We start from the raw sequence: 25410 nt of genomic DNA on the forward strand, positions 1-25410 counted from the left end.
AAAAAAAGTAAACTCCCGGAAGGCACTGACATCAGTTAATAAGCTGTAGTGAAAACCTGCTGCATTTCTGTTTTAGTTTCAATCTCTATGATAGATTTAATTGGTTATACTTAGGACAAACAGAAAATAAGAATTATCAAACTGGAAATGGGTTTTCAGGACATATCAATAATTTTCAGAATTATTTGTTGTTATTTAATCCAGAGCAAGCAGGTATTACTGAAGGAGATACAAAGATCTGGCACAGAAGAAAACCTGGGACTTATTTTTCTCCTGGTCTTAAAATTAAAATTGCAAAGTTATCTGAGGAGCAGTCTGTGACATTATTTTCTTAAAAATTAATTACTTCCAAGGCACTTTTAAATATGTATATGGAACAACTGAAGGAAAATTGGGATTCCAGAATGGTCAGGTGGTAATCTGATTTTAAGATATGTTTTTATTCTGCTTTTTTAAAGCCTACTTGTATTCTAAAACCCAAGAATACGGTGGTGGAAAGAAAAGAGGAAGAAGGGTATGCAGAAGTTTACTCTTCAAAAGATCCCCTTGTGTTAGTTTCCGTTTCTATTTCAACTCATTCTTTGCTAAGATACCCTTGCTAGACACTTTTAAGTCCCTCTTCTATTTAACAGTGGGATGTATGAGAGAAAGAATGAAAAGAGATCTATTCATAGTAGTCTGATGACTTTGAAGATGTTTTAGCAAGAAACAGATCTTTCACACATTTTGGATTTGACACAGTTACTACGTAAAGCTATTTACTATATAAAAGAACTGCTCCTCTATATACTTTCTTGTGCGAAGGAAAATGTTGAATCATATACTGCTCCAGTCTGTAAATCAAAAATGCTGAACTTCTGCTTTTTCCACTTCTAGTGGAATGAACAAAGGACAGGCGTGTTTGGGGTACTCCATCCCAATCTTTCTTAATGTGAAGTATAGAGTGCAAATGCTCTAAGCAGGAAAATATATATGCAACAAGTCACGTATGAAATACTAACTTAAATAACTTTCAGTTGGATTTTCAGTATAGCAGCTGAGAAACTGATGTGAGGCTGAATGCAGAAGCTGCTTGAGAGCTAGTTGTTTTTTTTTCTTTGTTGTTGTTCTTGGTTTTGTTTTGTTTTTTCCTAATCTTATACCACCCATTTCATCTAGGTGTGAGATGCATACTGATTAGAAAAGTAATCAGAATTAAGAGACATTGTGATGAATGCTCCATGGATTCTCAGCATTTTAAATTAAGGATTTACTTTACCTTTTGAAAAAAATCCTTGAGCTATGTACTGCTTCTACACTGGCTTTCATTTACAACAGAACAATCTAGAAATTTATCTGAACTTTTACTTCCTTTTATTACTATTGCTTCCTCCTTTTCTCCTTTTTGCTTTTTTTCTTTCCTGCGTATGTAAAAATACTCTTTTTTGCAGATCACCTATCAAAGTCTCAAGGACCATAGTCTGAGAAACACTGCTCTAGATATACTAACTAGAGAGAGTATCTAGCTGATACTCTTACAAGAGAACTGCAAGAGCAGTTCTGTAATCTTCATAAGAACAAGAAGTTTAGTAAAAAAAGAGAGGAAAGACTCCTAAAAATGTCACTGAATTTGGACTAAAATATTTCAGATTAAAAGCTGCTACATAAATAAATTTGAGATTACAATCTTTAAAGGATACAAAAAAGGAAGTATTTCTGTTGCAATAAACCTCATTTTTTCACCTTGGGCTTACTATGAAAGTCAGTAGAAGCACTGTGACTTAAAGACACATATAGACTAGAGTGGCAAAGAACATTATCTGCTCAGATGTCTTTCAGAAATAAATGTCTTATGTCTTGACCTATATTCTCCTACCAGTTGATGTGAATGAAAGTTACGTGCATCAAAAATAACTAACAGTCCATGGTTCTTCTGAATGATGGACTTTAGATGTCTAAGTGGTGATGTATTGATAATTACTAAAATAGGAAATATCTGCAACAAAGACCTAAACAAATCAATCCCTAACTTTGACAACAGTTCTAGAATGAATGTTTTGTTTCCTAAGATAATATGATATGAACAGAAGAGGATAAATCAGCTGTGAACAGATCCAGTATTACTTAGGAGGATTTGCTTTGAAATATTTTCTGGTGGATGAAGGAGAAAAGTATGACACAAAAACCATACTTTACAAACTTAAAATGCTCATTGTGTTAGCTCATGCAAAAACAGATAAAAAGTTATCAATGCATTAAGAAACAGATAGTAATTAAGTATCTTTCCTCATATCTCCTTTTTAACTTGAGATCACTTTCCAAAGTATTCTAAACTTCTAAATTTCTTTGGAGGATCAAGGGTGTATTCTTATAATAATTTTCAGATGCTTCTCTAAAGAAGTCTATTACATTTTAAACAATTATACTTTCTCACACCTAATAAATGGTTAAACCTTAAAAAAATCAGCCTGGGCATAATCTGCAAATGCAAAGATGAAGAGACAAGACAGTAAAAGTGGAGCAATTCCTCCTTAGCTGTTCAGTAACATCTCAATATACAGAAGTATATCATGCAAAGCCAGTAATTTTGGACAATCTCCTGTAAATGTGAATGCAGACAAGAAAGGGAAATCAATCTTTCAGCTACAATACACGGGCTTTGAAGGAATTCACTAGGAGTGTCATTACATTGGCAAATGTTTGAGTATTATCTCAATTACTATGGACTTCCAGTACTGAAATGTAGGGTTTACAAACTAGGTGCAGGCACATAGAGACATAGACAGAAGACACCAGAAAAACCTACAAGCCATAAATACAACGTTTGCATTTTTACATTTGATGTAAGCTTTTTGTCTTTCTATGTTCAAACAATATTCTATATGAATTATTATACCAACACCCCTTGATCAGAAAAAGAAATAGCTAGTAACTTTTCATCCCTAAAAGACCTTTTTGCACTTGCAGATGTGCATATTCAAGAAGTGGAAAAAGCTTGTTCACTGCCACTCTTTGAAAGAATATGGTGGCTGAAAGCTGAACAGAAGCTGCAATTCCTAGCTTCTTACACACGCACTTACATTTTTCACAAAAGCATTCAAAAACTGAGAAATGTAGACCTGTTTATTTCTAATAGTTCATAATCATAAGTTATCTTCACACTATAATTTTATTAAAATGGCAAAGCCAACTTTAATTTCTCTTTTGGGACCATTTCTGGACTGATTTGTTAGCAATTGATTTACACTTCTGCACTTTGTTATTTTTTTGGGCAACGCAATTGGGTGGGTACTGAAACAAAATTTAAAAAATTCTGTGGTGTGTAGGTAATTTAGAAAAAGCACTCCACATACCAGTAATATTCTACTGGCTAGTATTTTGCATCTCTGTTTTCTAGACATCATATCTTCTTCCTGATCTATATAATCCCAACAATTCATTTTAGGGTAGAAGCACAATTAGTAACAGCAGGGGTTTAATTAAGATCAGAAGATACAGTGAAGATTTCATTTTATACGAAAGATAAATGCAGTAAGTGTGATTTTAAAGGAAATCTTACGCAAATTGCATCTCCCCGCCCTTAGTCAAATTACATATTCCCCCTCGCCTCGAGCCAGTCCACATACATGAGACTTTCGTTACTGATCACAGGACACATGCTGCACGTGTTGGAGACAAAAATCCACAGAGCACCGTGCACAAAACCCACAATCTGTTGGTATTATACAACACTACTTTTCACTAATATATTAACACCTTGCAAATCACAGGGTAAGGGAAATGAAACGTTCTTTTCATGTTTTTCACATTTTACTTACTTACTTATTATCTGTCTAGGTTTGTTGATAGATCTTGTCTTTTAGGAATTTTATTCTTAGGAGCATGCTTTTTCCATACATGGTAGATTTAGAGCAACAGGACCATGAAGTTGATTAGGGATTTAAAAAACTCCTACAAATATAATCATGATTATTATTGAAATCTTCCCATCTGTGGTTACAAGGGCAGAAGGATCAGTAACTATTCTGAAGTCAAAAACATTGGGCTAGAAAAAGTAATTCTAAAAATTCTCCCAATCAGCTAAAACTGATGAGGGAAGAACATGCTGAAATTAAAAAATAGACATCAGTCTACCCAAAACATCTTTAACTGTAAGTTTCCATTAACTAATTGCTTTTGAACTCGCTGAAAATCTTTAGCAAAAAAGTGTTTAACTGAGGAGATCTAAATTTTTCCAGTGTGAATGATAGAAAGCTAGGCAAGTACTTATCCACCGAGAGAGGAAAGGTTACCAGCATGTCGTGGTTTAACCCCAGCCAGCAACTAAGCACCACACAGCTGCTCATTTACTCCCCCCCACCAGTGGGATGGGGGAGAGAATTGGAAGGGTAAAAGGGAGAAAACTCGTGGGTTGAGATAAGAACAGTTTAATAATTGAAGTAAAATAAAATAAAATAGTAGCAATAGCAATAGCAATAGGAATAGCAATAGCAATAATAATAATAATAATAATAATAATAATAATAATAATAATAATACAATAATAATATACAGAGCAAGTGATGCACTGTACAATTGCTCACCACCCACTGACTGATGCCCAGCATGTCCCTGAGCAGCAATCGCTGCCCCCCTGGCCAACTCCCCCAGTTTATATACTGAGCATGACGTCATATGGTATGGAATAGCCCTTTGGCCAGTCTGGGTCAGCTGTCCTGGCTGTGCCCCCTCCCAGCTTCTTGTGCACCTGGCAGAGCTGAAAAGTCCCTGACTAGTGTAAGCACTACTTAGCAACAACTTAGCACTACTTAGCAACAACTAAAACATCACTGTATTATCAACATTATTCTCATTCTAAATCCAAAACACAGCACTATACCAGCTACTAGGAAGAAAATTAACTCTATCCCAGCTGAAACCAGGACACAGCACTATAAGAAAAACAAATCCCCAAGGGAAACAAATATCAAAAACGGAAGTTATCCTGATCCTTTATTTGAATACACTGACATCATTAAGCTATCCCCAAAATATTGGAAAAAATGACATGCAGAGATATCTGTTTCAAGGAAAATGTTCTTAGGGAAATAAGACGACCTGATCCCAAAAAGTTTACCCTTGTCTATGGCTCAATTCTTTAAAGCTTTTTTGAGCTTGTTAAAGATGCAGTGAACCATCCAGGGTTCTCATTTAGGGTGCATTTCAAAAAGCTGCATGTAAAAGATAACAGGTCTATCTTGTGGTTTTAAAACATTTAACTTAGATTGAGATGCTCTATTAGTAGATCACCCTTTGAAAGCCCAGAAAAATCACCATTTTAGACCAGAATTAAATCGAAGTGACTTGTGGTTTTCTTGATTCCTTCTTCAGGGACATTACTTCACTGAACCTGCCATAATGGAAGCTTTGCTGTACACATTTCTTTACAATCCAGATAAATTTATAGAATCATTTCAGAATTTTCTTTTTTTTCCAGTCACAAATGCTTACAAAGATTAGGACTTATCCCATCTATGTGGCAAATGTAATGGTATAAGCAATTTGAGGTGGCATGGCACATAGAGTAGGGTTAATCTCTTCTAACTTTTTACACCATACATTTTAGGATTAAAAAATCCCCACCTAGAGGTGCTTATTTGTCTTCATTGACTGATGAAGCTAGATGACTAGTTTTTGGGCTGCTAATATTGATTAAGGTTTATAGGAGTCCTAAATCATATTTTTTGATATCTCCATATGTGGAAAAAAAAAAAAACAAAACAAAAAACCAACCAAACAAAAACAGACCTTTAACTGGCAAGCAACTATCTTTTATGTAATGCTTGTTCTGAGCTTTGATTTTATGATGATAAACATTTAAGATTATGTCTGTGTTGGTTACATTGTTTAAATTTCCAGGCTGGAAAATGGGCAAAAAGAAAGAAGCTAATATGAGCGTCAAATAAAATTAAGAAAAATTGTCAAACCTTTTAAGAAATACAGCATAACCTGGTTTTTTTCTTATCAGTTTTCATATGCTTGTGATTCCCCTGCTCTCAGCTGGCACCAGAGTCCCAAACAGCTAATAGCATGTCACATGCTGTTCTCCTACTGAAGTGGCCAGGTTAAATGCCCAAATGGGACAAGTATTGAAACACTGAATTTTGTGCAGCAATGATGTGCTCAAAAGAGAAAAGCAAAAATTTTTTTTCTATTCCTACTTTTTAAGGCGGCTGGGGTCCCTTGACAAATACTCTGCAATCCTATGTTACAGAGCATCACTATGTGGAGCATCACAGCAAAAGCAGGAGTTGAATTCTTATCTGCCTTTGATGAACACATGGATATTTAATGACAAAGGTTAAAGAGACAATCTTATCTGTCTGTGCTTAACATCAAGAAGAGGTAACTAAATAACCCTCAGTGTGTCCAGCAGAAGGCAGAAAACACATGTCATAAATCAAGATTGATGACTTTGCTTTAGCATCCTCAGTTTTTGTGTCTTCCCACATCCCACAGTGGTCATACATTTCCTGTCTCTAGCCTTTTTAGCCATAAGTTTACCCAAAAAGTCTTAATTCTGTTGTGTATCCTGATGAGTCCTGTCTGTGATCACATGCATTTCCTTTCAGTTGAGATATAAAATAAATAACAATAAAGCAATGCACTTTACCTGTTTAAAGTGCTGTTCAGACATCAGCTAATTAAAATCAGTGATCTTTTTACCCCCACAGTACTTTCTGGAAGTGTCAGAACACTAGTCCTGGTGTCTTGGCTGAGTGCAAAGTGTACATTTCTATACCACATACCTAGGTTTCCTTGAAAGTTGCAATAAGATATCCCCAGTTTTTCCTCCCCTTAAATAATACTGTTTAAAGACTGTCAATTTACATGGCAAAGGTAGAGTTGCATTTCAGTAATGGAAGAAGTTGTCCTTTTCAGATAGTATTGGCTGATGTGAAATTTGAAGATTTTGTATTTATAACTTTGTAAGTCAATCAGCTAATAAACAATTTTAAGCAAAACATATCTTTTTTTTTTTTTTACTTTGAGTCTGTAGATCACCCAGTAGCACAGGTCAAAAAGGAAATTCCTTTTTCTTTTTTTTTTAAAATTTCTTTTTTCTTAACTCATTTCAGTGTAATTGTCTGGGAAGGTCAGATTACAATAGTGTGAGTATGTGCACAGAGAAAAGAAGAGAAAAGAATTGATCAGTTCATTAAGAAGATGGGTTAAATGAGTTATTTAGCAGACCAAGGAATTTCTTTTTATGTAAACAATTCTTTTTTAAGTTGTTCACACTCCAGAGATCCTGTCTTTGCAACAAATACATGCAACAAGATTACTCAAAACACATTAAATTTTTAAACCATTTTTTTCCATGCAAAACATTTCAGAACTACATATTAGTTTTACAGGTTTAATTAAGATTCAGAATAGGAGGGGAAATTTTAAATGTGAGTGCACATTAGCATTTTAGTTTGGAGAAGGAATGTGCTTTTGAAGTGCATCTCCAATCACCTCCATTTTCCATGCTTCAGTTCACATTGTGGAGAAACCTTAGAGTGCATGAACTGAATTTCATTCAGGAAGAAATAAACTGAAAAACGCAGTCCTGGAGCATCTGAATTATGTTCCAACTGCTAACAAGCATTCAGTGTCCTATGTTCTTCTCACAGCAAAAGGGATACATGTTTTGTAATATTTGAGGGATGTACAGGATGCCGTAGTCATATAGTTTAATAACACCAGAGATAAAAGTATATTGGATCGTAGTAGTTGCAAGAGGACTCCAGATACTACTGCAAGGCTTTTCATCTTACTGCAGACCTTTGCAGTTCTCTCTCATACCCATGGACCATTTGCTACTTAGAAAAAATCTTGCAAATTTATGGGACTAAAGCGTCCAGAAACAATATGGTCATATTGTCCTGGCTGTGGTTCGAAGCACTATGAATATCTGGAAAGTTTCTACGTTCACTCCAGGATACTTTGGCATGGACACTTAATAGCTCCTCTCCTTTTTGTAGGTCACTGCACAGTTGTCTGAGCTAAAATGTCAGATGAATAGTAGAAAGTGATGCTCAACCCTAGATGATGACTAATACTTTATGAGCAATCTAGATAGATAGCAGAGCTTTGACTGCCTCAGGTTTTTCAATGGGCTACTCACCATCCAGAGGCGGTACCAGAATTTCAGTGGGACGAGGAGAGAGGGTGAGCCACAAGATGACTTAGTGGGAATCCCATTTCCATGGGCTCTTTGCCCAAAATAATTAAAAAAGAAGAAAAAGTAGATCCCTGCATGAATGATGGCAGATCCACAGCATGAAAAAAGAGGGAAGATTGAAATGGCTGTAACCTTGGGAAGGTGCTGCAGAAAACAAGACACAGCAAACACCTGCTATGGAGACACAGGAAGCTGCTTGGCACCATCTGCACTGTCTGTACTAACAGAGCATCACTGGGGACACGAATGAGCTTTTCAGTCTCAGAAAATACACACGTATTGGAGTGGGACACAAGGTTGTTCTGCCTGGATTCTCTGTGTTAGATTAAGGAAGTTTAATCTGCACGCTTGGGCACTGAAAGACTGAATTATGCATTTTTACAGACAGAAAAAGCTCACTATAGACAGAGAGATACTGTTTTACAAAATGTAGTACCTGTAATTAAAGATTAATCCTTGACTTAACAACGAGGAGCGTTACAATCAAAGGCAAGCAATCTGGGATTCAAAAGTGCTTTCTTCTCAAAATAGATATCCCGTAGAAGAGAAAACTGAGAGAGAAACCAGTAGCTTTGTAGACATCTATTGTAGATATAACTTTAAAAAACAAACTGGAAGGGATCCATTCTCTTGCCTGAAGGCAAGACTAATTATGCCAGTGTCATTTCTGCTTAATAATTGTCTGAACTCCTCTTAAAAGTCTCCAGTGATTGAGACTCCATCTATGGTGGCTCCACAGTCTCACCAGAAAATTCTCTTCAACATTTTGGTAGGAATATCTTAAGTGTTCTCCTTTAACCAAATCTCTTCTTATAATCTAAGCCACTTCCCTCCTACCCTTCTGGAAACATTCCTTTCCTCCATAAGCTACATTTTATATATTTGGAAAATGCTTCCTCTTTCAGTCTTTCCATGTAGGCCATATTTTCTAGTTCTATAATTGTTCCAGCTTTCCAATGTAATTTCTGGAATCTTTTCAATCAGTCCACAACCTTCTACATTGCAGAATCTAGACACAGTACTTCAATTTAGGGACTCACTAGTATGTTGTATAGAAAAGTTACCTCAACTATGTGATGATTTTCCTGCTTGTTACTTGGTTAATTTCCTGAAATGTTAAAGCTCATAAATGAGCTGAAAACAAAACAGCATGTTTATCTGGATCAAGTAGTATGGGAATAATAAGTAAAGCAGTACTGGTTATCTTCTACTAAAACAATAAGAAACTTTTGCTTTTGCTTTGTTTCTGGAGTATGGCTAAATATTTTGTACTCTGACACAGCAGTTTTTCATTCTATGTGGCAACACAGGCTTACATCCCTGCTCATCTACTCCTGGAGTCTTGCCCTACAAACATAAGGTCTCTTACTACTTTGTTCATGAATGCACAGTACTCATCCTCTTCCAGGTGATATCAGCACCCAAGCATATAATCAAGTCTTATTTTGTGTACGCAAATCAAAGTAATTCTGTATTGTTAGCAGTAATTTGCTGTTTATTTCCTTACATATTATTTCATGTATGACTGCTTATTTTGTACGTAGTCATATATTATACTTCTTTCTTTGTTTCACATACAGTGATTAGCATCAAAATTTTGACCCAAGCTACAGTAGTAGCTTTGGTATATCTTTCCTTTTTCATATTAAGCATAAGTAATTTTGGTTCCTGCAGTAAAAACAAATGCTATTTAATCTTAGGATTCAATAAACGAGCTAGATTTAGGAAGAGATCATTTATACCGATAAAGGGAAACTAAAAGTACAGAGAACGTTGGCTGACAATATATAGACAACAAAGAAACAAGGGCTTTGATACTGGAAAGTCTGTATTTTGTAACACGGCAGTATTGTGTTTATGGCATGAAAGCAGATTGGAATGCTTAACAACAGATGAAAACTGCCAAAAATGCATTAGATGATAATTTCCATGGCAACAGGAGAGGCTAACACAAAAAGATGCTCTACAAACACCAAAGTCCAGGTCCTGAGCTGCATCCTGGAGGCATAATGAAGAAAGAGGATGGATAAAGAACTTAAGCCATATGAATCTTCAGTCCTCCTTCACAGGCCTAAATTAAAAGACCCTTCTTTTCTTGAGATCATTCCAGTCGATGGGGCTTGCCCAGAAGAAACTGGGACAACACTACCAATCAGAAATAAAGACCAAAGCAGCATGTAGGAAAGTTTACCAACTCTGTCAAGCATTAGGCATTGCTTTATTAGAACATTGTGTTAGCTCTTCTCTTTCATGTGCAATCATATTTAAAACCTAGATCTTCTGAAGATTCAGAATTGTAATATTTTTGGACAAGATGCCAATGCTGTGAGAATACACTGCATGAAATAATTGTCCATCATTCTTCTTGCAAGTAATAAATCTTGAAATAACAGCAATATTCTGCAGACATCAATGAGATTTTTTTCATGTTATTATTGAGGAATTCTGATGTTGCCCTGGCACAGAGACAGGCTACTGCCAGTCCAAGCTGGACACGTGTGGAACAAGAGTCAATGAAATGGAAGCATCGCCTGTTCTGACGTGCCTAGCTGTGTTTTCTCTATCACATGCCACTGTCATTTCTCTTCTGTTGCTTTGGTGATATTTTCTACTCCTAATAACTGACAGTAAAGTTAAGAAGCCGAGCAGTTTATGCTGGGGAGAAAATAATTTTTTAATCAGTTCAAGTAACCTTATTATATTTTCCACCATATATCTGTTACAAGGCAAAAATCTCAGGACAAACACAGGTAGTTTTTCACCTAGCAGGAATGCTGCTTAGTGACAGTTTCAGAGAAAATATTTCACTTTTAAGAGACTTGAAAGTTTGGGTATTTCTGAGAGGAAACATTAAATTTTAAAAGTTAATTTCAATTAATTTAAGATTAAACTTTAAATTGATGTAGAGTTCAATAAATAAAACTTATTTTAAAAAAGCATGCAATATTTATCTGAATTATTTCAGGAAATTCAATAAATGAGAAAATAATGTTGCCCATGCCACTAGTTCTTCCCCTAAATTTTTAAATATATTTGCTGTTTTTTGGAAAAAATGTATAGAACTTTATTAATAATCTTCCATTGTAATAAATAGAATAGTTCTTCATTTTTTAAAACATCCTTTACTTAGGTACCAAAAATTCTCTAGGTCAAAAGAAGCCAATCTTACAGATGTTCACTTTAGTCATGTTTCACTGACTTAATATTTATATTTACACCAAACTTACGGAATTTTATGATCTAGAAATTTAGTACATTAACCTCTCCAGATCAATCCATTACAACAGAATATTCAAACCATGCTATAATTACATATATTCAGTAGTGTGATTATAAATCTTCTTTATGAACACCGGAAATATTAATGTTCTATACGTCTGATGTTTGGGATTTTAATTTAAGGTTCCAAATAATTTGGACAATCTCAGCCAAGGTCAAGAATAATTTTTCAGTTTTGAGTGAAACAATTTCTCAGAGGCAATGGCCTCTAAATAAATATTCAGTCTGAAAGTTCTGGCTGTTCTGCATTTTGTCATACACAGATGAGAGGCAGCTACTACTTTCTTTCTGTAATGCCATGTAAAAAAATGCAGAGCGCTATGGATAGGTACCAGGAAATTATAGACATTCAGGACTCAGCTAATCTGATCTAGTTTAAATTATAATTTCACTGTGAGGGAAAGTGGGATTAGATTAGGTTAGATTTCCTTCCAACCAACTTTTCTGTGATTCTATTATCAACTGAACCACTGACGTGCTCGTTGCTTGTTGTTAATGTATTGCCAGCCCCAGAAATCTAGTCTGGTTTCCTTCCTATCATGCAGTCAGAATCCTGTTCCACTGCAGAATTTGGACAACATTTGTATTTTTGCATTTGTAAGACTTTATATTTTGAGACCATAGGTGTTCTGCTCCACAGTCTCTCACTAAGTTGATCTCAAATTCTGAATCTTTTGTATGAATGAAAACTCTCCCAATCTCCATGCCCTACATGTCCTTCCTGGATAGCTTATAATCACATATTACAGTAACCCATTGATTTTTGCCAAACCACTTTGCTATCAGTAATGTCTATTACGCAATCAATGAATATTAGCACTGTCAAGGATTATGAATTATAACCAAAAGTCTTACCTTGTCACAAAAAAGCAAGGCTTGCATTGCCATGTACTCATAGTATTTACATTTTCCATGAATTGCATGTATATTAATTTACTTTCTACTATACAGTATCATAAACACTCAACTTCTACCAGAATAAAAAACAGAACACCACAGACAACTAAATGAATCAAAATGTTTTAGGAAACACTTGTTCTCTATTTTTTCATCATCATTTCAGTCATCCTACTGTTTCTAATCACCCCTACCTCATATTTGCATAATTTCTCACAACTTCTTTCCTGTGTGAAGATCCCCTTTACTATTTCATTATGCACTGAACAACCTTCTTTCTGTTATGTATCCTTACTATCAATATTTTCTTATTTTCCTAAATTCTTTCAGTAGAGATATCTATCTGTTATATCTAGCATAGCTGATAAGATCTTTATCATAGAAACAACATTTGACTTTTTGACTCTACAGCAAGAAGGACAAAGACTGGGGTCTTTACGTTTTGTTTTTTGTTTTTTGTTTTTTGTTTTTTTTTTAACCAGTACTTATTAGGCTAGAGGATAGAAGCACTAAGTTCATAGTTCTTCCTAAGTACAAACTGAAATAGGCCCCTTTATTGAGAAAAAAACTATCTGTAATATAGGATACATTAAGATCTTTGCACTTGTCACTGAATCAGTTCACTCCAAGGAAGAAGAGTGAAAGGTTTCTTGTTAGTTCTGAAGGGTTTGGATGTCTTGGAGAGAGAAATCCTCTTTATTTCCCTATTCAGTTCTGTTCAGTATCACAACCCTCACCAAAGCAAACAGTTACCTGAACTTTTTAGTTAGTATGTGGAGGTGGAGCATCAGAAAGAAAAAACTCAAAAAGTCATGTAGGACTTCTGGATAACAGTTAGGTTAATATTTAAGTACCTGAGCTTCCAGGCGCTTCTCTAGATATGATTGCAGGTTGCTATTAATTGTTAATAATTAAAAATAATTAAATAAAACAATAACATAAATAAAATAATATATAATTTATAATAATGTAAAAATAATAGATAAAATAATTAAGTAAAAATAAATAATAATTAAAAGAAAAAGAAAAAAGAGACTTGCAACTCAATTTTTTTAAGCTAAGAAAGCTGCTATATGTTTTAAGAGTTAATTATCACAGTAATTGATGACTCTAAACTAAATATGTATTTGTGTTGTCAAAGGAAGTAATTTTGAAAAGCATTGAATTAAACAATTCAGATGTTACATGTACATTTTTAAATGGCTTGGGGAAATCGCTACAAAGAATTATTTTGTGCTGAAATAAATGGTAATCCTTAGCCTTCAAGAATCACTGTTGCTCTTCACTAATATGGGAACCACTAGTCTTTTGAAACAAATAGGAAAACCTGTTCCATACTTGCATATACTTTTAGAATTTTCCAGTCTTGAAAAACATTTCAAAATCCTTAATCTAGATTATTTTGTATCTAGATGGTTTAAGACCTGATAATAATAAATGCCATAATAAAACCAGTGAGCAAATCTCTAATAGTTTCTAAGAACAGAAATGACAGTCTGTATTGTGCCTTTCTAGAGAAAGAGAATAAGTACTTTCTTCATTTTCAATCACTTGCATGTGAATATACTTAGTACTACGTTTAGAGTGGTTACAGCCATGGCAAATGAACTGAATTTCACTGAGGTGGCCTACAGGGGAGGAAGAAAAGAAATTTTCCAAACTGCATGGCAGATGCAGTTGCAGGGCTGCTGTAACAAAGTTTACCTCTATCCGTATTCACTTTTACAACTTTAGAACTTAGGTAGGTTATTTGCATAGTTATAGACTCAAGGACCTTGACTCTGTCCTGGTTTCAGCTGGGATAGAGTTAATTTTCTTCCTAGTAGCTGGTATAGTGCTGTGTTTTGGATTTAGCATGAGAATAATGTTGATAACACACTGATGTTTTGATTGTTGCTAAGTAGAGTTTACACTAGCCAAGGACTTTTCAGCTTCCCATGCTCTGCCAGGTGCACAAGAAGCTGGGAGGGAGCATAGCCAGGACAGCTGACCCAGACTCGCCAAAGGGCTGTTCCATACCATATGACATCATCCTCAGTATATAAGCTGGGGGAATGTTCGGCATGATGGCGTTTGTCTTCCCAAGTAACTGTTTACCTATTAAACTGTCCTTGTCTCAGCCCACACGTTTTTCTCACTTTTACTCTTCCGAGTAAAGCGAGCAGCTGTGTGGTGCTTAGTTGCTGGCTGGTGTTAAACCATGACAGACTCCATCCCAGAACACAGATGTGGACTCAAGATAATAACTCCACCTCATCCATCATGAAAGAAATAGTGGCTCACGTGTGACTTCCCTAGAGGAAGAAGACAGGAGTGAATGCCTCACAGCAAAATGACATTTCCCTTCTGACCCTCCAGGTATGCTCATGTATGCCACAGAGAACTATAATGGGGCCACTCTAGGTGGAGCCTCATGAGTGTAGGGACTCCCTGGCTGTGTAGTTGCATTTCTACAGATATAGATTTAGGTCTGTGTAGGAGTAGGTCAGGATTTATTTGTCATATCACGACCTTTCAGATGAGCTTACCCTGATCCCTAAAAGCCACTCAGGTGACTTCAAACAGAAGGTATACAGAGAGAAATGAAAAAAAAAAAAACAACCAGAACTGAGACATCTGAAGTAGCTTCTGTCAAATGTTAGCCAAAAATACTTCTAAAACTGCAGCTACAGATCAGACCTTACTAATACAAAGGTATTCAAAGTTTCTGTGCTAGAAATCTAAGAATAGATTCAGAGAACAACATTAGGCACAGAATAACATGACACATTATCATTTTTTTTCCTTTTTCAACAGTAAACATTTGTCAGAAAGCACTAAAAGGGTAAGAAATTATAGCCAGTTTTCTTAGGGAAAAAGAAACTAAGGCTTTTGGTAGTCTGCTCTTTTACATGTTGTCTATTGCGAATATATATATTTGTAACTCTTGTGATCTTGTTTCCTGCATATTGAACCTCTGAAATATTTGCAGCTTTGTCTGTAGATGAGGCAGCTGACCTTTTGAGAGGCAGAAATGTCTGCATAAAAAGTCCTGTTTTTTCTTGCTCTTATCTTAAATACAAAAGTCACCAAGATAATAAATAAATCTGTTCTTCATGTAATAATAAAATATTCTTTACAAAAAGAATGGAATTTAGAAAGAAATAATTGGGAGAATTTAAAAGAGGAGCACCATGACAAGATGTGAGGTTTAAAAGAAGAAAAAGATTAAATGGTTTTGGAAATAGTGGACATTGTTTGAGTAAATGAAAAAAGGGGAATGTTAGTGATCGTATTATTTGATAAATAAAATAACAAAAAACAGTGCAGATTTTATATTATTTACTTTCTCCTTGTGCTTGTTCTGAACCTTATGTTTCCTTTAACACAGCCTAATTCTTGTATAAGAAGATACAATTAATAAAAACTCCCTTCTTGCTCGTTTTCTCTCCGGATGTTATAGACTTCCAGCAGCATATTTCCCTTCAGTTATCTCTTTCCCAGCCTGAAGAGACTTGGTCTATGCAATTGCTCCTTGTATACAGGCTGTTCCTCATCTTTGACAATCTTTACTGACATTTTCTGAATCTTTTCTGCTTTATCGTTTTTGAGATGGGGTAACCTATACTGCACATTGTATCCAAATTGCAGGCACACTAAGGATTTATAGTGTCCTAATGATATTGTATGTATTTGCCATGTTTCCTAATATTCCCCATATTTGATTTGCTTATGGACCACTACTGATCACCAAGCTAACATTTTCCTGGAATTATGTTACAGCCCCTAGATTTCATTCTGTGTTGAAAATAATTACGTTTTTTTTCCCCCCATCTGTATTAATCACTTAGCATTAACCTTTTGAATTCCACCTACCATTTTAATGCTTAACCAGTCAGTCTTGTTTGAACCTCCTGAAGTTCTTTATACTTAGATTTCATCTTCACTATCCTGAATATCTCAGTAAAACTTACTTTTGGTATCTCACTTGCTGCTCCTTTTCCAGATTCCCTCAGGAATTTCTGCTGATGTTTGTCCTTTAACCATGAAAACTGTTCACTTCTACTCTTTATTTACTATCTTTCAAGCAATATTTCATACAAAAGAGAGCCTTCCTTCTTATGCCATAATTACTTCATTTTTTAATGAGCCTTCAGTGACAAATTTTGTAAAAGACATTTTGGAAATCCAGGTGAACATACACTACTCATTTTCTTTCAATTATAAAGAGTTTTGGGGGCCTAATGCCTTGAATATAGCTTCTGCTGGTAGCTCCGTACAGCACAGATGAAGCTTTTCAAGCAGCAGGTTGTCTTTTATACCAGATTTTCGCAGTAATTGATCTCAACTATTACATAATTATCACTGATGTTTTCCTACCTGCAACACTGCACAGTCCTGACATGAAAAATACAATATGAGCAATCCAAATAAGGCTGGGCTAGTCCACCAGTGACACAAAGTGCTATGACCAAGTGAGAGAAGTCCTGTTGTAGCTGGGGACTTTTTGTCAGGAGGGAGGAAAAGAGGGAGAAGTAGGGAAAATGCAAGAGAGCAGTTTTACTCTCCACAGAATTTTTTTCACACAGAGTATTCCAAATAATTTAAAATAAAAAATAAATAAATTTATGTACTTAAGGGAGTCTCTTAATTTCCTATTAAAACACAGCTAACTTAGGAACAGAACAGAGTATAGCAAAGAATTTAAAATTGTAACAGGGAAGGAAAACATAATTTCCCAACTGAAATTAGAACATAACACTGAGCAGCAATGCACTTTTCAAATATAAACGCCAAGGGAATGTGAAGATAGGTAATTGTCAGGACTGCAGTTTTGCTATTTATGCTTGCCATTTTGTCTCTATCTTTTAAAAATACTTTCTTCCCCATACATCTTCTCTGTGATGTCCTGTAAGGAATGTGTGTTAACATCTTCCTGAAGAAGTAATTGAGAATCATGAATCTGCACTAGAGAAAAAAGATCTGTTCCACACATATTATTGTAGGGTAAATTATTACTGTTGTGTTGGCTAAATAACAAAGTTTCACTTGTGAATTGTGTTCAGAATCAGGCAAGAAGTTAAACCAACACTGCTGTCAGCTAGTTAATCATAGCCTTAAAAAGCACCATTCTAGTGCAATCCCCAAATACCATCAATGTCTGTGTATTCTAATGACAAAGAGAAGACTATGGCAAAAGAAAACAGCAGGAGTGTTTTCTGCATTTACTTCTGTTGGGTTAAGTATTCTCCCACTTTTTCATAAATGTTGAAGTTGCTAATGAAATAACAAACTCTCAAGGCAATGCTAATGCATTTGCTGAACTTGAAGGTCTTTTTCTCTGAGTGATAGTTTAATGTTATTATACCACACAAGAAAATTTAAATGAGCAAACCAGGTTTCCTACACTATGAAAATGTCTGAAACATTCTATCTGAATGAAATGAAGCTATACTTATGAAGATCTTAGGAGATATTAGCTGATTTCTGAAGCAGCTCAAAGCAGGTCTTTCTGAAGAAACCTCAGTTTGAGATAAGGTTCTCCTCTTTATGTTTATGACATTATGTAAAGTGCAACCTGGAAGAAAGCTGCTTTAATCATGCATTTTTTTCACCTGTATTTCTGACTTCTAGCACAGCTCACAGTTTTCACAGGTGAGATGAGCTTGGAATAATTACAAGTTTAGTCTTACCACCTTCTTGGTTTCAGCCCGGAAGCAGGAGACCCTGGACCTATGCAAAGGTGATGGGCTATCTTCATTCTGCCTCTGAAGCATCTGTCAGCCTGTCTGCCTTCTAACTTAAGAATATGCTCGCAGTTTCACTGACTGGGTGGCAGATAAATCCAGACTTAACTGAGATGTGTTCCCTGTAAATATAATAATGAGAGTCTTGATATCAGATGGTGAATATTCACCAGTTTATAAAAACCAGGTTCTTCTAATTAATATAGATGGGAACTGGTTTGGAAATCTCTAAAGTCAATAGAACTTTCTGGAGAACCTTAGCTAAAACTGTAACTACTACATTACAGAACAGCCCATTAACCATTAAAGAGATGAACTAGTTCTGATTCTGAAGTCTTCCCAGTATGGTTTAGGTAAATTATTCCTGTTCAATATTGTGTCTGTGAGCTATTGTTTTGATTATCAAGTGCAACAAGTAGCTCAGGTCTGGTATATGTTTTGTTGAAACTCATGAAAATGTAGCAAGACCTTTATAGTGCATATAACTTGCAATTCTTCATTCTGATTCTAAGAATATTAGAATGATCCAAATATGTTCCTGCTGTTTCAGGTGGGAATTACTTAAACAGCATCTCTGGATCTGAAGGGTATCTGTTGGATATTTAGATAATTCCAAAAGACTCTGTAAACCACAGTGATTAAAACCTGCTTTACTAGCACTTTCTTTTTATATTCAAGTAGTTTTGTCTATTCATTCAGGTATTACAGATGAATGAGCAGAGGCAACAGAAAACCCTAACATATTCAGCCAAAACCAGTGTCATAGCTGGAAACTAACTTCAAGAGTCTTCCTTCCTCAATACAGGAGCATTTTATCCCTTCTATATCCCTAGTACTTTCAAGAGAGATATTTGGAAGCAAAAGCCACGGTTCATCCACTGTATTTGAAAATTAGGCTTCAGGTACTAAATGTTACTAGAAAAAAACAAAGAAAATGGATTTAGTAAGCTGCAACTATATTCATATTTGATATCTTTGAATTAAGAGTGTACGGACTTATGTAAGTTATCTTTTAAACACAAGGGTAATTGAATGAACTGCAACAGCCAATATTATGCACGGACAAAACGGGATATTGGCATGACATCTTCTGGCCTTATGCACAGTGAAATCTACAACAGTTTCTAAAACATGGACAAAGGTACAAGAATTTCAGGGTAGCAAAACTATGGTGAGCATCCTCTCATGGCAATATAGAAAAATCTACTTCTAGGTTTGCTGTCCTCAAATACACTCAAAGAAAATCAAATTTCTTTTATATTGGAGTTTAGAGGGTAGGTCTTTGCTGCTGACAGCCCAGGACAAGACATGAAACAGGTACTTGCATAAGAAACATCTATTTCCAACCTGAAAAGGCCAAGATAACTGGTCAGTGAGCAGCAGTGAAATCCATTTGGCCTCTTATGTATTTGAATACCACTATAAACTGCAATGGACTAGAAGGTGAGGAACAAAATGCATGAATATGAAAAGCACCTACGTGCTTTGGACATCTGGAGAATGAAGCATGTACCCTTCAGCATGAGATAAAACTATTCGATGCAATTATAATTTCAGCATTATTGTACTGTGGCAAACTCGGCAACTGAAAGTCAACGATAACAAGAAGCTTAATGAAGCATCTGCAAACCATTCTCAGAATTACTGACATTATCACAGAAGTAGTGATAAAATGTGAAAGAATACTCGTCAAATATCTGCTGCTTCCAAACTTGGGAGAAGATAACTTAAAATGAACTTGGCATAGCCTTATGCTGATACATGAATCAATCCTCCAAAAAAGCAAGAGAGAGGAAAACAGAGGAGGAAAAGACTGAGACAAACTTACACTATGTTCCAGCATGGTTATGTTAACTGGCTGGTAGACTTGCTTCTACTCACACTGAAAGGACAACAGCATACCTAGCATACTGTCCTGGTTTCAGCTGGGATAGAGTTAATTTTCGTCTTGGTAGCCGGTATGGGGCTGTGTTTTGGGTTTAGGATGAGAACAATGTCGATGATGCACTGATGCTTTGGTTCTTGCTAAGTAGTGCTAAGCCGTTGCTAAATAGGTGCTAAGTGGCGCTCACACTGCTCAAAGACTTTTCAGCTTCCCCTGCTCTGCCAGGGGCACAAGAAGCTGGGAGGGGGCACAGCCGGGGGGGGGTGTGGGGGGTGGTGGTGGTGGTGGTGGTGGTGGTGGTGGTGGTGGTGGTGGTGGTGGTGGTGGTGGTGGTGGTGGTGCTGACCCAGACTGGCCTAAGGGCTATTCCATACCATATGACGCCATGTTCAGTATATAAGCTTGGGGGAGGAAGAAGGAAGGGGGGGGACATTGAGTATGATGGTGTTTGTCTTCCCAAGTAACCGTTACGCGTGATGGAGCCCTGCTTTCCTGGGGATGGCTGAACACCTGCCTGCCGATGGGAAGTAGTGAATGAATTCCTTGTTTTGCTTTGCTTGCGTGCACGGTTTTTGCTTTGCCTATTTAACTGTTCTAATTTATTTTACTTCAATTATTAAACTGTTCTTATCTCAACCCACGAGTTTTCTCCCTTTTACCCTTCTGATTCTCTCCCCCATCCCACTGGTGGGGAGTGAGCGAGCGGCTGCGTGGTGCTTAGTTGCTGGCTGGGGTTAAACCATGACACATACCTAAGACAAACCAGTGTTCTGTAATATATGGGATGATCCACGACCAAGATATTATATAGATTGTTGAATGCATCTTGAATGCTTTATTTGAAAAAAAAAAAAAAAGACATTTAGGGAACATTTAAAGACTTTTGGCAATGCTTATTCAAGCAGACAATCTCTCATTAAGCCTTCATGTGCCAAGGGAATGAAAAATAACTGTCTTTGGCTATATGACAGCAGAAACTAATTAATATGAGTTCTAATTTAGAGGAATGCTGTAAACTTATACATTAAAATTACCAAAGCTTGCTTTTATTTTCTGCTATTTGCAACAGTCAAATGTTACTGACATGATGGTAACCAAAAGATTAGGGTAAAAGGCATTTTGTTTCCTTTCGTATTTTTCTCAGCAATTTTCCTTGTTATTTCTTCTGCTTGTGTAGGTGTTTCACATAAAAGTAGGAGAAAAAAGTGGTTTTGAAAACAGGGGCAAAAAGTCATGTACACACAAAAGGGATACCAAGACACAGATATGGAATCTGAAATGGAATTTAACAATTTGAAATCAACTAATTTCCTATCTGATGTTGCATTTTGAACCTTTACAATATTGGCCACATGCTATACTTCAGTCATATACATAAAACTTACCTTAGAGGAACATCACAATTGATGAGTGAATACGCTCTGAAAAATTATTTGCTAGTCAGTATTATGAACAAAGAAAACCCCATGGTTTTCCTATTTGCATCACTAGCTTTTGTCCCTACACACTACCATCCTCTTAATTTAAATTCTCTTTCACGGGCATGCGCAAACTTAGAGGATTTACAGCAACTGACAGAACTAAAGGCAAAAAACCAACCAGCTTGCTTCTGAGACAGGCATTTTCAAAATTCCTTCTTTGCAAATTCAGGGTAGAATATCTCAAGTTGAAAGGGACCAATAAGGATTATGGAGTCCAACTCCCTGCTTCTCACGGGACTACCTAAAACTAAATCACATGGCTAAAAGATCCTCGTCCAGACACTCCTGAACTCTGACAGGCTTGGTGCTGTCACCTGCTGTTCCAGCGACCAATGATCCTCTCAGTGAAGAAACTTTTCCTAATGTCCAACCTGAACCTCCCCTGATGCGGCTTCATTCCTCTTCCTCATGTGCTATTGCTGCTCACCAGAGAGAGATCAGCACCTCCCCCTCTGCTGCCCCCTTTGAGGAAGTTGTAGACTGCAATGAGGTCGCCCCTCAGCCTTCTCTTCTCCAAGCTGAACAAGCCAAGGGACCTCAGCCGCTCCTCACAAGTCTTGACCTCGAGACCTTTCACCATCTTGCTTGCCCTCCTCTGGACACACTCTAATAGTTTGATGTCCTTCTTATATCTGAGGCACCCAAAACTACACACAGTACTCGAGGTGGGACCCCACCAGTGCAGTGTAGAGTGGGACAATCACCTCCCTCGACCAGCTAGCTATGCTGTGCTTGATGCACCCGGACACGGTTGGCCCTTTTGGCTGCCAGGGCACACTGTTGACTCATATTCAACTTGCCATCAACCCAAACCCCCAGATCTCTTTCCACAGGGCTGCTCTCCAGCCTCTCATCCCCCAGTTTCTATGTATAACCAGGATTACCCCATCCCAGGTGGAGAATGTGGCACTTGCTCTTGTTAAATTTCATATGGTTGGTGGTTGCCCAGCTCTCCAGTCTACCCAGATCTCGCTGTAAGGCTTGTCTAACCTCGAAAGAGTCCACAGCTCCTCCTAGTTGAGTATCATCAGTAAAGTTACTTAATGTACACTTGATTCCTGCGTCCAGATCATTTATGAAAACATTAAAGAGCATTGGCCCTCAAACTGAGCCCTGGGGAACCCCAGTGGTGACTGGCCACCAGCCTGATGTGACCCCATTTACTATAACACTTTGAGCCCGATTCATCAGCCAGTTGTTCACCCAACGCATTATGGACTTGTCTAGCTGTATGCTGGACATTTTGTCCAGAAGGATGCTGTGAGAGACAGTATCAAAAGCTTTCTAAAATCCAAAACCCTCACATCTGCTGGCTTCCCTTCGTAAACTAGATGGGTGACCTGGTTAACTTAGTTAAATTATGTTAAACAGGTAGTAATAGAGAAGTTGTAGAGAAAGAACTGCGAGGTAATGAAATATTAGCAAATGTCCCAAGCATGAAATACCTGTCTTGCACCTGATGGCCTACCTTTTAAAACAGGAAATATTTATTTAGCTAATTCATCATTAACAGTCAATCTTCACGTGTCTATATTCCTAGTTTTATGGTTTCACATAAAATTCAGGTTATCGATCTGAGGAAAAATAGATTTTATATTATTGGTTAAATATCTTTACTAGTGGCCTTAATAAATAATTATTATTAATTTTCAAATAGAGATTATTAAAAATATATGTTTATATGTGTCGAGGACTGTTATAGAACCAGAATTGTCTCGACATTGCCGTTCTACTGCCATCTTCTGGCTTTGACATCCAGCCCCCGACAAAACCACCACAGGATGCCCGCACAGAGACCAGGACGCGAAAGGTGGGACCATGAACTGCACGTACGCCTGCGCAGACACCAGGGCGCGAAAAGCAGAAGCGCAAACTGCATGCACGCAGGCCCATTCTGCACATGTGCATGGACCTATAAAAGGACCTCGCCCCCCTCTCTTTCTATTCTCGTCCTACCCCGCGCACTCCTTGGAAGCTGCTCCTGCGGACACAGAGGCTGGACCGACTGGGCCTTTGATCGACAGGACAACGCCAGACTCGGAGTGGCAGTAGCTAGTTCCCATACGTGGCTCTCTTCTCACCCGCCTGAGCATGCTCTTTCTCTCTTTTTCTCTTCTCTCTCTTCCTCCCCCCCACCGCCCCCCCTCCCCCCAACTCCCTACCCGGTCCTCCCTCACCCCTTCGTTCACCAAAATAAAGTCAAAAGGTTGCATGGCATTTGACCTCGTTTGCGTCTTAATCTCATCCTTGGGATCGTATCGAAACCTCCCCCAACATTGGATCGGGACATTTAATTGGCGTCATGGACGGGATCCCCTGAGACGAGAGTGCCGTACTACCTTGTTGTGGGGTGCTGTGTGATTGTGGGTGAACGAGACGTACGAGCAAGTACGAAGCGAGTGCGCAGTTCTGATCCGCAGTTCTGCTCTCCCGCGAGGGAAGCAACCGGAGACGAACGAAGCGTGAGGAGGGAGTGAATGTTGGTTCTTCTTTGTGCATAACTTACGTATTAGTGTACGGTTTGGCCTCCTGGGAGCGTATAGGGGGAACTTGGATACTGAAGTGTGACCCTCTCAGGACGATATCCCCTTTGTAAGTGACGGCCGCCCGAAAGGCAGTCGATGTTTGTGACCATGTGCTTTCACTGGATGAAAGGGCAAAGAAATTGTATGGCCTCTTGGAGGCGCACCGGTCTCGCCCCTCGCCCCAGGGACAAGACTGGGCATGGGAGCACTGGTTTCAGTTACAGAGTGTGGTGGATAGAATAAGTATATTGCAGAAGGAGGCTAAGGTTAAGAGGGGGAAGGGAAAGGCTATAGTTCGTGCGTTGTTGGGAGCGAGTTTGGCCGCCGCGATGGAGGAGAAAAAGCAGAGGTCCTGTCGGACAGACACGTTGGTGAACTCCCTGCAGACGGTAATAAAAACCCTGCAGGAACAATTGGAGGAGGAGAGGCGCCAAAACGCGATACTAAAAAATGAGTTGAAAAATCAACTTCTAACAGAAGCGGATACACTGCCGGGGGCAGAAACAACGCCCGCGGAGAAGGGGATACAGCAGATTTGCCCCCAGGAGGATTTGCAAAAAAACAGAGGCCGTGGAGAGCCTTCCCCACATGTACCCGCTGGTCAAAACGGAGTATGTGTATGAGAACGAGGGTGATAATCGTCCCCAAGTTATTACTAAAGAGGTCCCGTTTACAGCAACTGAATTGGCAAAGCTGAGAAAGGACGTTGCGAGGAATACAAAGGAATTGGAGACTGAATACATGTGCAGAGTGTCTTGGGGGGGAGGGGATGGGATCTTGCTGTCAGAAAAGGAGGCGGAAGGGTATTGGGGTCCGGGTGTGTTTTTAACTATGGGAGATCTCCGAGCCCCATGGTCATTGACCCAGAGAGCCGCGTACTGGGCGGGGGGTTGAGCCCCCTGGAAAGGGGAGACCCCTTAACTATAACGGGCACGGTAGATCAATTAGTAGAGAGTGTGCAAAAGGCGGTGTGCCTTCAGATGATGAATGACCGGGAGCTCAAGCCCCACCTGGGCTCGCCAATGTTAACGCCTGTAGACCCAGAGAGTCCCCTGATACGGGGACTGCCCAACTCCCTGAAACCCCTTGGAATCCAATTGCAAGGGCGGATTTGTAACACCCCCGGGGGAGAAAGGATTGCAGCCGCTCGGGAGGGGATAACGACCTCTGACTACCGGCGGCTAGGGAAGGAAGTATGGACATGGGGGGGGGGGGAGGTGGCTCAGGAGTTAATTGATTTTGGGAGGAAATACGGCCCTGTTGGTGGACCACCCCACAGAACCGAGACCAGGGCTGTGCGGGTGGCAGAACGAGTTAGTGGGCGGCAGTCACCCCTTGGGAGTGGCCGGGACCCGACTGGGAAAGGAAAGCCCCTGAGCCGACAGGGACTGTGGTAGTTGGGGCTCCAGAAAGGCGTTCCTCGAGATTT

At 38.1% G+C, this 25410-nt stretch overlaps 1 pseudogene; it reads left to right on the forward strand.

The window, feature by feature from the left end:
* Positions 1–24310: 24310 nt before the first annotated feature.
* LOC104017297 (uncharacterized) lies at positions 24311–25378 on the forward strand (annotated as a pseudogene).
* The last annotated feature ends 32 nt before the right edge of the window (positions 25379–25410 follow it).

This window comes from Nipponia nippon, unplaced genomic scaffold (genome assembly GCF_047370975.1).
Source record: "Nipponia nippon isolate SJK-2023a ecotype South Korea unplaced genomic scaffold, ASM4737097v1 scaffold_10, whole genome shotgun sequence".
Classification (NCBI taxonomy): Eukaryota; Metazoa; Chordata; class Aves; order Pelecaniformes; family Threskiornithidae; genus Nipponia; species Nipponia nippon.